Source organism: Psammomys obesus, unplaced genomic scaffold, assembly GCF_907164565.1.
Source record: "Psammomys obesus unplaced genomic scaffold, mPsaObe1.curated_primary_1811, whole genome shotgun sequence".
In the NCBI taxonomy this organism is placed as follows: domain Eukaryota; kingdom Metazoa; phylum Chordata; class Mammalia; order Rodentia; family Muridae; genus Psammomys; species Psammomys obesus.
This window is the reverse complement of record NW_026596433.1, coordinates 441,381-456,259: the sequence shown is the minus strand read 5'-3', so window position 1 is coordinate 456,259 and position 14,879 is coordinate 441,381. Positions and strand designations below refer to the sequence as shown.

The following is a 14,879-nucleotide window of genomic DNA, read 5'->3' as shown; positions in this document are numbered from 1 at the left end:
TAACCTCAATGATACAATGAACACAAAATTCAACTCAAAATAACATCTTTCTGCCAGCCATTAAGTGCCTGGCAAAGAAAAATATAAACTTGTAGTTTATCAGATTACCCCATCAACATGAAGCTCCAAGGCTAGCCACAGCATTAACTCTGATTGCAGAAGCTCAAGCTTCTCATGGCTTGCAGAGATCTTGGTTCTCTGACACTTGTTGTTTCCTTTATTTTGCTTTAAATTAAATTTATTAAGAGAAAATTCCACCTGGCGTTATTAAATATTAACCACCCCTAATCCAAAAGGCAGAAATCCTAATGATTCCAAATCTGAAACTTTTTGATTACCAATGTGCAATGAGGGAATTTCTATATCTGACATTACATGCCAAGCAACAGTCAAAACGCAGAGTACCGAACACATTGTATAAGTTATTATTAGGCATTGTATACAATGTGTATTGTGAACAAATGGATTTTTGTGATTTAGCTAAGGTCCCATGCAAACTATCCCATTATACATCTGCAAACATTCCCAAATTTGAAGTGAATTCTAAATAAAAAAAAACTCTGAATTCTATTATTTAACATGCTTAAATAAGTACACAAACACAATTAGGCAGATGGTTCAGTAAAAAAGCGGACTCACAGCTTTTTTAAGTTTGGTTCCCAGCACCCACACTGACAAGTGAAGGTCTCACAACTTCCTGTTACTCTGGCTCCAGAACATCTAAAAGCTCTGCCCTCCTCGGCATCTATACTCATGTGTATGTACACACACACACGTGCACATAACTAAAATTAAATATTAAACTGAGAACCTCACAGAGGCTGCAATACTCAGAGTGTGGCACATTTGGATAGAAAGGAGTCTGATCTATTGTGAATTCTCCTCTGCACCCGTTTAGTTATTGTAGTTTGAGAAATGATCACCAATATTGCCTAAAACAGATTTTACAAACAGGGGTGTTCCACACTAATGCTGAATATCTAAGAGTAACAGGCTTAGCTACTCCTTTTTCTGGGACAGTTTAAGCCAAGAGCATATTCATTGTTCAGGCCTGTGGAGAGCTAATTCTTCAAGTGTTTGTTGAGTTGCTTAACAGTTCTTCAGAAGAAATGCTAATGTCCTTTGCTCTGGATTATCTTCTTATGAAGTTTTTTCACAAAGAACAGGTCACCCAGAGATGGCAGAGGACAGACTAATTGCTGTCCAGTGTATGTCTCTCTCTCTCTCTCTCTCTCTCTCTTACTGTGTGTGTGTGTCTATATATCCATCTATCATCTACCATTGTCTATCATCTATTGATCTATCTCTCTAGGGTAAAGCTTGGATAGGTTTGCTTACAGCCGATCTGCAGAATTCCCTAAACTCAGTGCCCTTTAAGGTCTCTGAAAATCCTCTTCCTCCCTAGGATCTGCCTAGTCTACTCTGTGTCATCCCCAGAAGATTCAGAGTGCAAGAATGATTCCACAGACACAAAGTCCACACCATTGGCAGTACCAGGCATAATAAAAGTTTGGTGTCAAAAATTAAAAAAAAAATCAAAAGTATGTCTGCCTGAACCTATTAAGTGGTAGCAGCTCACTAATCTACAGGTAAGGTCTGAAATACTGCAGCTCTGCACTGACAGTGTCAGGATCCATACTAGATAACCTTATGTGAAAGCACATCACTAAATTTCTCTCATAACCCTGAGCTTGTTTGGTCATCATGTCCTTACATGACCTTCTAGAAATCAGAGTACTCTGTGCGTCTGAATGACAGTATCAACATTCACAGATGCTCCTAAGGTCTTTCCATTTGCATGTGTTCTTTATTAACTGGTAGTTCTATTCTGCAGGTGGACATATGCTCATCCTTGCCCTAATATATATTTTCTTTTATATTGATTTATCATTTATTACAATTTATTCACTTTGAATCTTGGCTGTAGTTCCCTCCCTCATCTCCTCCCAGTCCCACCTTCTCTCCCTCTTCCACTCCTATGTTCCTCCCGGAGTCCACTGATGGGGGAAGTCCTCTTCCACTACTATCTGACCCTAGCCTGTCAAGTCTCATCAGGACCCCCGAGAAGGCAGCCTTGCCAGGCCACAGAGGAAGAGGATCCCTATGCACAGTATGCACGTGCAAGTGTGCACAGGCAAAAATCCTTGTGAGTAGAACCCTCGGTGCTCTGAAATAACAAGAAACATACAGCCTTATAAATATTTTACACATACCAGAGACTGCAAAAACAGACAGAAAACATTATCTAATGAATACAGTGAAAGTAAAGATAATTAGACATCTTGGAAGTCTACATAATAAATTTTTGCTGTTGCAATAAACTATTAAATATGGGGGAGAATTGTAGAGATTTAACCAGTTGGCTTTCTTGAGATTCGGTAATTTACCCATTGATGCTATAAATCTGGAATAAACTGATACATAAATCATTTCTATAACACCTCAGTTTAATTGGCAACTGTTTTGTTTTGTTTTTTTCATGACTGCAAATTAAGGGTGAAATGCAGGGTGGGTGGGCTCAGTAAAACAGGATAGAGCCTGGGAACACATATTAACATAGTTTTAAGCTAGATCTTCATGCCTAAGCAAGATCTGCTTTGACCTGTGTGTTTCTCAGGTAGGCAAATTATATGTCATTTTATATGATTTTTGGAGCTCTCTGTAATTAAGGCAATAGTTCAAAAGTAATCTTTGTGATTTGTCACAGAAGAAAAAAAGCAAGGAGAGCCATACACATAAACTCTGTTTTAAAAAGGCTCTCTCCCTCTGCCAACATAGTTAGGAAAATGAAGACAGTTTCTCTAGCATCTAAATGATGTTTAGCATACGGAGACATTTATTAAACATTCACTAGGTCAGTTAATACCATTAGTTTTAGTTTCTTGTTTTAGGTTTAGTTTAGTTATATTCAGTTTTAGTTTGTTGTTGTTGTTGGATTTGGGGGAGTTGTTGGGGGGTGTCTGTGTTTTATTTGTTTGGTTGTTTTTTGTTATTGTTTTTTGTTCATTTGTTTTTTTAAATTTTTTATTAATTACACTTTATTCATTTTGTATCCCTCCATAAGCCCCTCCCTCCTCCCCTCCTGATCCCACCCTCCCTCCCCTTTCTGCATGCATGCCACTCCCCAAGTCCACTGATAGGGGAGGTTCTCCTCTTCTTTCTGATCTTAGTCTATCAGTTCTCCTCAAAAGTGGCTGCATTGTCCTCTACTGTGGCCTGATAAGGCTGCTCCCCCCTCAGGGGGAAGTGATCAAAGAGCAGGCCAATCAGATTATGTCAGAGGCAGTCCCTCTTCCCATTACTATGTAACCCACTTGGACACTGAACTGCCATGGGCTACACCTGTGCAGGGGTTCCAGGTCATCTCCACGAATAGTCCTTGTTTGGAGTATGAGTCTCTGGGAAGTTCCCTGTGTTCAAATTATCTTGTTCTGTTGCTCTCTTTGTGGATTTCCCGTCAGGGATTCTCTGTGTAGTCTTGGCTGTCCTGGACTCGCTTTGCAGAGGAGGCTGGCCTCAAACTCACAGAAATCCACATGCCTCTGTGCCTGCCTCTGTCTCCCTGAGTTCTGGGATTACAGGCATGCGCCACTATGCCCCACGGAAGATTTTCATAACCTCAAACACAGAGCACTATTTTTTGTCTGTTTTTTTTATATTTATTTATTTATTTATTTATTTATTTATTTATTTATTCACTTTACATCCCCGATCATAACCCCTTCCCTCCTTTCCTTCTGGCCCCATCCCCCTTCCTATTCCTCCTTACCCTACTCTTCAGAAAAGGGGTTCCCCTCTGCCAACCCACCCAAGTGCATCAAGTTGCAGCAGGACTGAGTACATCCTCTTCCCCTGTGGCCTGTCAAGGCAGCCCCACCGGGGAAAGTAATGGAAAAGCAGTCAACAGAGCTCATGTCAGACACACTGCCATCTCCCTTTACTAGGGCACCCACATGAAGACAGAGGTGTCCATTGGCTACCTCTATGCAGGGGGCCTAGGTCTGGTCTATGAATGGTCTTTGGTTCAACATTATTTTTTGTTTAATGATTAATTTGTTATTAATTTGTTATTCAAATAAGATAAGTATCTATTGGTAAACTTGGCTAAAATCTTAGTTCAGAAATGGTTTGGAAGGAACATGCGATTGTTTCACACTGTGTGTGGCATAATGATTATTTAAATAAAAGTCTTGCTTTTGGATGCCAAAGCATAATTAAAATAGTTCACTGATTAGAGAAAGAAAAAGGCAGGAATTCAACCCAAAGGAGTTTTATTCATTATATGGTAAGATGAGGACCACTATGGGACATACAATTCCAAACTTAATTAACTCTGATATCCTTACACAATTTCTAAGTGTAAACAGATACACTCTCTGCTTACAATGCATTCTTGTTATATTCACTCTCAACACTAAAGTTTCTTAGCAAGATGCCATAATTAAATGACACACAGTAATATAATTTATGATAATATTTTTACTTAGTCTTTCCTTCCCAATCTCTCAGATCACTGGACTAAGAGAAAATCTACATGGGATCTTACTTCAGGTAGAGCAAGCATTCCTGGACTAGATAGGCACAAAGGCATGCCTTTCAAAATCTCTGGGTCTGATCCAAGCAGAAAGCCTGTATTCTCATCTACACTTGAGAACGTACTGCTTTAAGGAGCTTCTCCAGGCAGATTTTGAAATGATGCATGTGAGTTACAGAGATAGTGTAAAGCACGAAGGATTAGGCCAAAACTAAAAGGCCTCCCAGAGTGATAATTTAAAAAAAAAAACAAAAACAAAAAAACTGCAGTCAGAGTTTCAGGTCCAGCAATCTAAATAAGATGATACAATAGGACCAGAAAAGTCCTCAGGAAACTTGATATTTAGGCTCATAAATTGTTAAATCAGAAAAAAAAATATTGTTTTGTTTTCTGTCTATGGAGAAAATGTCATGTTTAATAATTCCTTAACTTAAATGTTTTTGTAGTAAAAAGAAATGCTCTTAAATCAACCCATGTACATTTAAACTTCGGGGCATTAAAGTTGAAGTAATGCACTTACATGGAAGACTGTGAGAGTGGATTATTTCATGTAAAGCATGAATTGAACTATTACCCTGAAAAGAAAGACATGATGATTAAAAATGAAGAAACTTCACCAAAGTTAAACTGAGCCTGATTTCTCTCTCTGAACAACATAAGGTGAATCATCAAATGCCCTGTGTCAGTGAAGGTATACAGCATCAAAGACAAAACGGGGATGTATTCAGCAGTCAAGATGGGGGTGAGAGATGGCTAGAGAGAGGGCACAGTGGGTTAGAGTGCATGTATGCTATGGTTGTGTAGCTTTGTGCATTGTGCGAATCCTAACAGTGGGAGTGTGGGCTGTCTCTGACTCTTTTGCTTGCTCTTGGGACCCTTTTCTACTTACCGGGTTGCCTCATTCAGCCTTAACAGAGAGAGTGTGCCTAGTCTTACTGCAACCTGATATGCCATGTTTGACTGATATCCCTGGGAGGCCTGCCCTTTTCTGAAGGGAAATGGAGGAAGAGGCGTGGATCTGTGGGACAGAGGGACTGGGAGGGAAGGACTGGAAGAAAAGGGAGGACACATTGTGGTTGGGATATTATATGTGAGAGAATAATAATAATTTTTAAACTATCCTAGCTTGATTCCCAGCACTCACGCTGTATAGCTCACAATTACCTATAGCTCCAGCTCCAGGATGACTCTGATACCTCTATCCAGTGTGGGCACAGAACTCGTGTACATATCCACACACATACACAAAATTAAAAGTAATAAAAATAAATCTTTAATAGTTTTGATTTTCATGAGGTAGCAGCTGTAAAGTCAGGGGGATATTACTTAGTAAATTATAAAGTCTTCATAGGAAAATTGGATAATGGGTAATAAATAACAAGAACTATTTCAAGTGACCAATATGATTATTTGAAATAATGTAAGTACTAAAAACTTATTGCTGAACTGCATTATAATATAGCAGTAGGTTATATCATGGAATTTGTGGCACCTGATTTTCTTAACACATTACTACAAACATTTGCTTATTTTACTATAGGTTCAAAAACCTACATCCTGGAACTTGTGGCCACTCAGGTCTGTACAGTCTACAGGAGAGGAAGTACAATCGAGGAAACTGAGCTGAGCTCCAGCTCCTCTCGTGACCACTCATAGCTGATATGTGGCTTTGCATATTAGAACTCAAATATTTTTTCTTCAATCTAATACTCCCTCTTTGTGGTTATGTACTTACTGGCAAATATCCATTTATTCAATAAATAAAGTGCAAAAAGAAATCAAAGGTTGTAAACATTATTTTCAGGGACTCTGGTCAATCTACCAAACTGTATAATAGGAGAAACTAATATTTAGAGACCAAAGAGATATGGGCTGAATCTTTCTCTGGATGTCTGGAAAGTGAATTTTTACTTCAGATATTTCCTGCTTTTCATTTTGTTATGAAATTAAAGGGAGTAATACATCCTAACCATAAGCAACCCAGATGTTCTAAAGATGTGTTCTTCTTCCCACTCTCAGCTTAACCTGGACCCGAAAGTAAATATGGACTCTGTGCCCTCTCAGACTTTTTAATGCGCATGAAAATCCTCTCCTTGTGGAAGTCGTGTGCTCAAATTTCAGAAACCTAAGCAGTTAGGACCAACACCCCATGTTTCCTCTCAGCTAAGGCTGAACCCTACAATTGCCTCTATCCTTGTAGACCACATGAGCATTGTGGTCTACGCACTCTCCTGCGATTGTCCCTAGGGTCAGTCACTTCTCTAATGTTCTCACTGTTGATTATTCCCGCTTACAAAGTACAGCAATTGAGAAATTTATTGATACCTTTGTCAGCATGGAGCAGTGTATATGTTATTAGGATAAAGAATGTGCCGTTACTGTAAAATATCATGCAACCTTTCCACTTTCTTTTGTCTCAGTTTCATCAATCCACCTACAAAACCCGCAATCCAAAATTTATCCTGTTTACAAGACGTGCTGAGAAAAAGATAGAGACTGGCCCAATGCCTTGCCCTACCTGAGACCCTGGGAGAGTCAACCCCTGATATCATTAAGGATACTCTGCTATGTTTACAGACAGGAGCCTAGCATAACTGTTCTCTTAGAGGCCCCACCCAAAAGATGACCGAATTAGATGCTGAGACTCACAACAGCACATTAGGCAGTGCTCGGGGAGTCCTGTGGAAGAGTTAAGAGGAAGGATAGAAGAATCTGGAGGAGACAAGAACTCCACAAGAAGACCAACAGCGTCAACTAACCTAAACCCATGAGGGCTTACAGAGATGGGAACATCAACTGAAAACCATGCACGGACTAGACCTAGCCCCCTACACATATGTAACCAATGGGAAATCTGATCTTCATGTGGGTCCCCTAGTAAGTTGAGTGGGTGTTGTCTATGACATGGAACTCTGCTGCCAGCTTTCAATGACTTCCACCTAATGGGGTGCCTTGCCTGTCCTCAGTGGAAGCAAATGAGCTCAGTACTGATGTGACTTGATGTGCTGGGGTAGTTGATGGAGGGGGCCCACCCCTTTTCTGAAGATAATGAGAGGGGGTGTAGGAGAAGTAGGGTGAGAAATAGGGACCAGTAAGAAAGGAGAGAGGGGCTATGATTGGGATGTAAAGTGAATATATAAATTGAGGAGGAAAAGGAGGACGTGGTGGTGGTGGGTCTTATTATTAATTTTTTACTGTCATTGTAAAAGAACAAATAAACATTCTTTCAAACAACAAGTAAAAGTGTTTATCACTGTGGTATACAGAAAAGATGGACTTTCCTTACATGTATCAGTGTTTGTTATTGCATGAGGCTCAGGGCATGCTCTGTGGAAAAGATTGTCTATATTTTTCATAGCTGTACAGTTTTTTCCGTTCTGACTGGCTTCATTTCAGCTTATCTTAAAACAATTTTAATAATATCAGGCTCCTTATTGGTTCCCTCCTCATGCTCAATATCCAGAGCATTGTCACATTCCACAACAAAGACCCTGGACCATTTATCTTAACACCCATCCCCACACATTGAAGAAGCCAAACACTGCCGCCACAAGTACCTACATTCTAAGTTCAGACCTCAAGCCCAGGTTCTCCTATAAATTTTTGACTCAAATGTTCAGTTGTCTACTTAGCATCAACATTACCATTTATGACTCTACCTTTTAAAACCCTGTATTGGGTTCATTAATATATTCAGGTGTTTCTGCCTTCAAACCATATCCAGGATCTAAGTAGTTCCCCGAGCTGTGACACTGATGTCTTAATTTGTACCACACTCATGTGCAGTCTGCTCACACATAGCCTTTCTTGACTCTGCCACTGTCCCTGCTCCACCTCACATATATTCTTTGACAAACAGGGAGCTTCAAAATCTAGCCCCTCCTTGGCTGAGTCTAATTTCCAACATTCTTTATCAGATTTCATTACAATTGACATTTGGTGGTCCTTTCTTCTCTTCCCTTTAAAGGATGCTACAGTATGAGAAAACAGGTGGTTCAAAGTTGGAAGCCCTGGCTACCAGTTGTGCATCAAAGCCATTTAGTTTCTCTTTTAATCAAAAATTATACTATTTGACATAAAAGGTTGAAAACTGTACTTGATGTATGAAAGGTTTTATTAAATATGAATTACTAGGGAAATACTTAGTTTTCATTGCAGTCCAAAATAATTTCATCATACTCAAAACCAGTTCATAACTATTTATGAGATATTTACAGAGCATACATATACACACATATGTTCAAAACTAACGTTATCTCAAAAATAACTATGCCATCAGAATTTTTGAGTCTGTTTTGTTTCATATGCTTTAGCATCAAGCAATTACTGAAATGAATGTTTACTGATTTCTGCAGAAAATATAAAACAGCTTTAAGGCAAAATCACAGCTATGAAACTGAAATTTTGGAAGTGATTCTGATTCCTTGATTGAACCATTCCATGGGCAGAATGACACTGGGGAAAGGGAGAATTAGAGAAGCTGACAAACATGACTCTCAGTCACCTCCCTGTAACCTTTACTGAAATTTGGACCTGATTCAAAATGAGAATGCACTAAATGCAAAAAAAAAAAAAAAAGTACTTGGCATATTACAGTTCTTTCATTGAGAAGTTATATTAATTAAATTAAAAGTAATTAAAAGACCTTAACTTCTTCCTTATGATTTAAATAACACTTCATTTTTCTCCTAAATTATTTACCTGCCAACCAAAAATTTATCATACATTTGATATGGTGTATTTTTTTAATTGAGAAAATAATATAATTACATCATTTTCTCACCCCCTTTGATTTCTCAAATTCAAAACAAATGAAAATCAAAGCAGTATATTGCTCTTACTTCCCTAGCCTTTATAACATTGTTGCTATCTTTTATAACTTCATAGTGCATTGGGTTTGTTTTACTTTATACATTCGAATATCTTCTAAGACACACCTACTTATTTTATTAAATTTAGAAACTTGTTAGTCTATCTCTCTAAATGTGTGTGTACATATAATAGTGTATGTATCTGCATAAAAATGAACACATACATATATGTATAGCACAAATATAACACACACATACACAAATGTGTAAAACAAGCATGCACATACCTAGATCTACAAAAAAAACCTCTGCAGTTTTATTAGCTCATGTATTTATATGTGTCACTTTTACAATTATAACCTAACCATTTATTCAAATGAAAAATTCCATGCTACAGTTGTGCATTATAAAATACTTTGTATTTCTACAAAGTGTTTATTATTATTTTCTTAAGAATGTTAAGTTGTTGAAAATGTTTGAAATAATTTATATTTACCTCTTCAAGTAAAACATTATAGTTACACGATTCCTTTTTTAAGTGACAAAACTTCCAGGCTATACTGATTCCATACTTGCACAAATCACCTTTCATGTCTTTTGTCTATCATTCATAAATAAACAACATAAATATAAATATTTTATTATAAAATACAGATCTTAGAAAACTCTATCTCTCTAATGTACGGGAAGGTCCTCACAGATCAAAACAAATACACTAAACGAATTATGTCTATTTTTTCTTTCATTTCTTAGCGACTATAATGTAATTATATCATTTCTCCTTTCCCTTCCCCCTCCCCAGCCCTCTTATGTACCCTTATTTGCTTTCATTCAAATTCATGGCCTCTTTTTACATTAATTGTTGTTACATGCCTATATGTACATGCATATTTATATTTTTCATAGACACATATGGGTATTCATGTTCATATGTATATATAACCTTTTCCGTCTGTATAATGATGTTTTCATGGCAAAATGGGTGGAGCAAGTCCCACAAGGCCTCAAACCTATGCAGAAAACTATAGGCAACTAAGGAATGCTGAGAGTGAGAGAAATAGTCTTCCCCAAGGATGAGCCTACCAACTGATTATCTGATATAAAGTAACTATTTTTTTTTGTTAATGTTGCTTGTTTTTCTAAACACAGTTTGTCTGTGTAGCCCTGACTGCACTGGAATCACTTTGTTGGCCAATCTGGCCTCGGACTCACAGAGATCCTCCTGCCTCTGTCTCCCTGAGTGCTGGGGTTACTGGCATGCATCACTGAGGCTGGCTAAAATAACTAATTTTTAAAATACCTTTCTTATGGTTCCTCCTGAAAACGTAACTTAATTTAGTCAACTATTTACCTCATGATAAACATTGCTAGCCTGTCCTTGGTTTTGTCTTTTAAAACAATGAGTGCTTCAATACTGAATGAACATCCTACGAATGAACACACATTCTAATAAATATTCTCGAGTTTTGTTCTGAAAAGCCACTGGGTCATTTGGATGTTTCTTTGTGATTTTTTTTTTCTTTTTGTAATTTGTTTAAATTTACCTTATGGAAGTCTGCATATACTGTCTTTGCACATTCTCAGTTGTGGCTAACTCCCTCCTCTCTTCTCACTAAACTTTACCATCTCATACTCACTTTGCAATCATTCACTCAAGTTCCACTGTTGGTATTGTTTTTTAGTGGTCCCTTCACATTTCCTAGGTGTGAAAATTTCTAGACGAGGAACTTTCTTTGTCTATAACCAACTCCGGATCAATGGCCATGATGACTGGCCTTGTGTTACATGCAGGCAACAATGGAGACAATACAAGAGTTTAAGACAAGAGCATTACTGGGGTACATGGAGCAAAGCAGGCTAGTTTCCTTTGGGGTTTCTTTCCCAACATCCTTATTCTTATGGACACTGATGAACAAATCTGATCTTTCATGTTCAGGACTCATGTTCACGCAGACAAGAACATTTGTGTTTCAAAAGAGAGAGAACAATCTTAACTGAAAGAGTGGCAGAACACAATGACATAGTTCACAGGGAACTATAATTAATTCATTAACTGCGCAGTGTGGGTCAGTGAGCGACCTGTCTCATTAACCCCTATTCATGTACACAAATCACTGCTACTAACTCCACTTATTTGCATAATCTGCTTCAAATGGATTAAATATGATAATTGGGATTGTTTTAAGACTTCAGAATGTCATTATTCTATGAGGGGTTGAGGGTTATAATCCCTTAGCATTCACTGTTAAGTTTCCACAAATTAAAAGAATAAAATTTTCTTTGAGGCCATGTAAGTGAAAGACAATGTTGAAAAAAATTTGAGTAAATACACAATTTAGTTGAGGTTGGAAGATTATCAATAGGCGTGGAGATACATGTAAGGCCAGCTACATGAGGCTAAGGCAAAATACCACAAGTTCATGTTGATGAATAAATGTTTGTAATTATACAATAATAAGTAAAATTGCATGCAGTTTAAAATGCAAATTTAAAACTTGCAGTATTCCTTAATTTGATAAATGGTAGCTATAGTTTTAAAAGGACAATATGGTGTCTGATAAATAATTGAAAGCTCCTCTTTGAAATTTAGACCAGGGCAGTTATCAGACAACAAGAAAAGTTAATAAACTAAAAGACTTGGAAATGTCAAAGAAGAAGCAAAACTATATTATTACTTCCAATGACCTGATTTTATATGTGCGATGCATAGGGAGAGGAGCAGGAAATAGTGGAACACACCTCTCAGCCAAGTACTCAGGAAGTAGAACCAGTAGAATCAAGAATTCAAGATCCTCCTCAGACACCTGGAGAGTACAGGGCCAGCCTGGGCTAAAGGAGGTTCTATCTCAAAATACAAGACAAACAAATAGCAGCAGAAGAAAAGAAAAGAAAAAAAAAACGAAAACCTGTAACATTAATTTAAAAATACTTTATTTAGTTAATGAGAAATTGCTAGAGATTTGAAAGAAGAATAAATGTAGCAAAGAAAAAAATACAGTTCAGGCTAGAGAGGTGACTTCGTGGTTAAAAGCCCTTGCTGCTCCATCAGAAGAGACAAATTTAGTTCTCAGCAACCATATTGGGTAGCTCAGAACCACCTGTAACTCTAGCTCCAGAGAATTCAATCCCTTCTTCTAAACTCTGTATGTACTGCATTCTCATATACACAAACCTACACAGAGACACATTAAAAATGAAATAAATTTGAAATCAGATATATAAAAGAGAAAAAAGAAAGATATAACATAAAATAGAAAATACATTACTAAATCTAGCAAAACTCACAAAATGTCATAAACTACTTTTTCAAAGTATATGAATAGATTATGTTCATGTGTTTGTTAACCTGTGTGCAAAGGTACCGAAGCATGTATGTGTACCTATGTGTGGAGGCCAGGAATACTTTAGAAATGTTCCTCAATTCCCATCAGTCTTCTTTGTGGAAACCAGCTCTTTCACATTGAACTAGAAGCTCATTTGCTTGGCTAGGCTAGATGGCCAATGAACTTCAGGGACCCAGCTCTCTTCACTTCCAGACTGTACCATTCTGTTGACATCATGTCAGTACAAATTTAGATTGCACAGAAGGTACTTTATCAACTGAGCCATCTCCTCATCCCCTTAAAGAAGGCATGAACAAATACTGATTACATGCAATACTCATTAACAGATTATCCTAAAAGTAATTCTTTCTAAATTAACCCATAATAATATGACTCCAGTCAAATGTAAACACTGAAACTTTTCAATCTGCTCTCAAGGATAACATGGAATATAGAAGTCCATATATATCCAGTATAGTCCTGAACATAAAGAGGCTAGCAAGAGCAACTCTGAAGAATTACATCTAAGTCAAATGGACCTTAAAACCAAATGCATTTGCTTGCAAATCACAAGTATAACTTTCATATTGTTTCTTACTCTGCTTATTTCTCCCAGCTCCACCCTCCTTTCCTCACTTCCTCCCTCCCTCCCTTCCTTTTCTGTTGTCTTTTTTGATTATATATGGACATATCTGTGGGTATGTATCTGTGTGCATGTGGTAAAGTATGTGTGTGTGTGTGTATGGAAAGCAGATTGGTGTAGGCTGGTTGTTCACTTGCCCTCGGGCATCTGCCTGTCTCTGCTTGCCCAGCTTTGGGATTACAAGGGTATATCATCGCTGCTTTACATAGGAATGCTGGCAATGGAACTCAGGTCCACATACTTGCCAGCACCTTTCTGACTGAGACAGGCCCAGCCCCTAGATCATTGCTTTGACTCTGCCGAACGTCACTCTCTGTCCTCTGTGATGTCTCTGGCCTTTTAAATCCAATCTTTTCCTTCTGTGACCCAAATGCCAGCATGCATTAGTACCATCTTGTCCTTCCCTAAGCCAATGGCCACACTGTTCCCTCTCACCCTCCACCCACCACGCCAGGCCACTCACTCGCTCACATTATCTTGATATGACTGCAATAGAGGCAAGAGTCTGCTTTAAATCCTCCATAAGGCCCCTCCTCAAAACAAACAGGATCAAAGTTTGCATGTTAAACACCCTAGACACTGTATCATCCAGAATTATTTCTTGCCAAAGTATAAACTTTTATGTACCCTCTAGTCCTTTCACATTGAACTAATCTCCACTTCCCATACTTCCATAAAAGTCATGAACTTCCACAGCTTCAGCTTTTATCTTAGTTATTTGGCTCTAAATTGTCACTCCACATTTTTACCAGGAAAAGGAAAAAAAAAAAAAAAAAAAAAAAAAAAAAAAAAGGACAATGTCAAGATCCAGCTCAAATGTCAGCCTTCTTGAGAAGCCTTCTTTATTCCATATGTAGAGAATTCCATCTTTAGTACTGACACAATATTTTGCTTTTTACATTTTGATATTTACAGTTGAAGAATTTAGTGCCCCATTCCCCAAGTATGTAATGAAATCCTTTCAGGAAAGGCACAGAACTGTTTTGAATCCACCACACATGTTCTTGAAACCTATCAGGTCGAATATACTGTTTATGTTCGTCTACATCATACAGTGTATCAGCTTACACAGACTTGTGTATCTAGTCCATACCTCATTATCCCCATGTTACAACGGAAAGGACCTAGCTTCAAAAGCATTGTAAGGAGAGCAAGTTCATATAATTTAGCACCAAGAGCTATGATTTGCACGCAGCATTTACTACATGATGCCTGGTGTTCTTTATATTAAATTACACTACTTACATTTCTGTTGTTAATTTCTATTGGACTTCTTTAGCTACTGATATAAAATCCTCCAGAATAAAACTTTCTTTGACGACAGTTTAAGAATTTTGTTCTTTCATTTTAAAGCATGTTTTACGTAAAATAAGTAACAGAACAGAGAGTAACTGTTTACTAGGCAAGTCAGATAAAATGAAGCTTTTTGAAGTTCAATCTCACAAAGATAGTTAATAGAATATGCTTGTGCTAAGTTGAAGAATGTATACGTACAGGTGATTAGTTAAAGCATATATATATATATATATATATATATATATATATATATATATATATATATATATATA

General features: G+C 37.5%; 1 pseudogene; it reads right to left on the bottom strand.

Annotated features, from left to right (window-relative positions):
• The window catches only part of LOC129669595 (40S ribosomal protein SA-like), a 41,465-nt pseudogene extending 30,177 nt beyond the window's left edge, over positions 1 to 11,288 (bottom strand).
• Between the last annotated feature and the right edge of the window lie 3,591 nt (positions 11,289 to 14,879).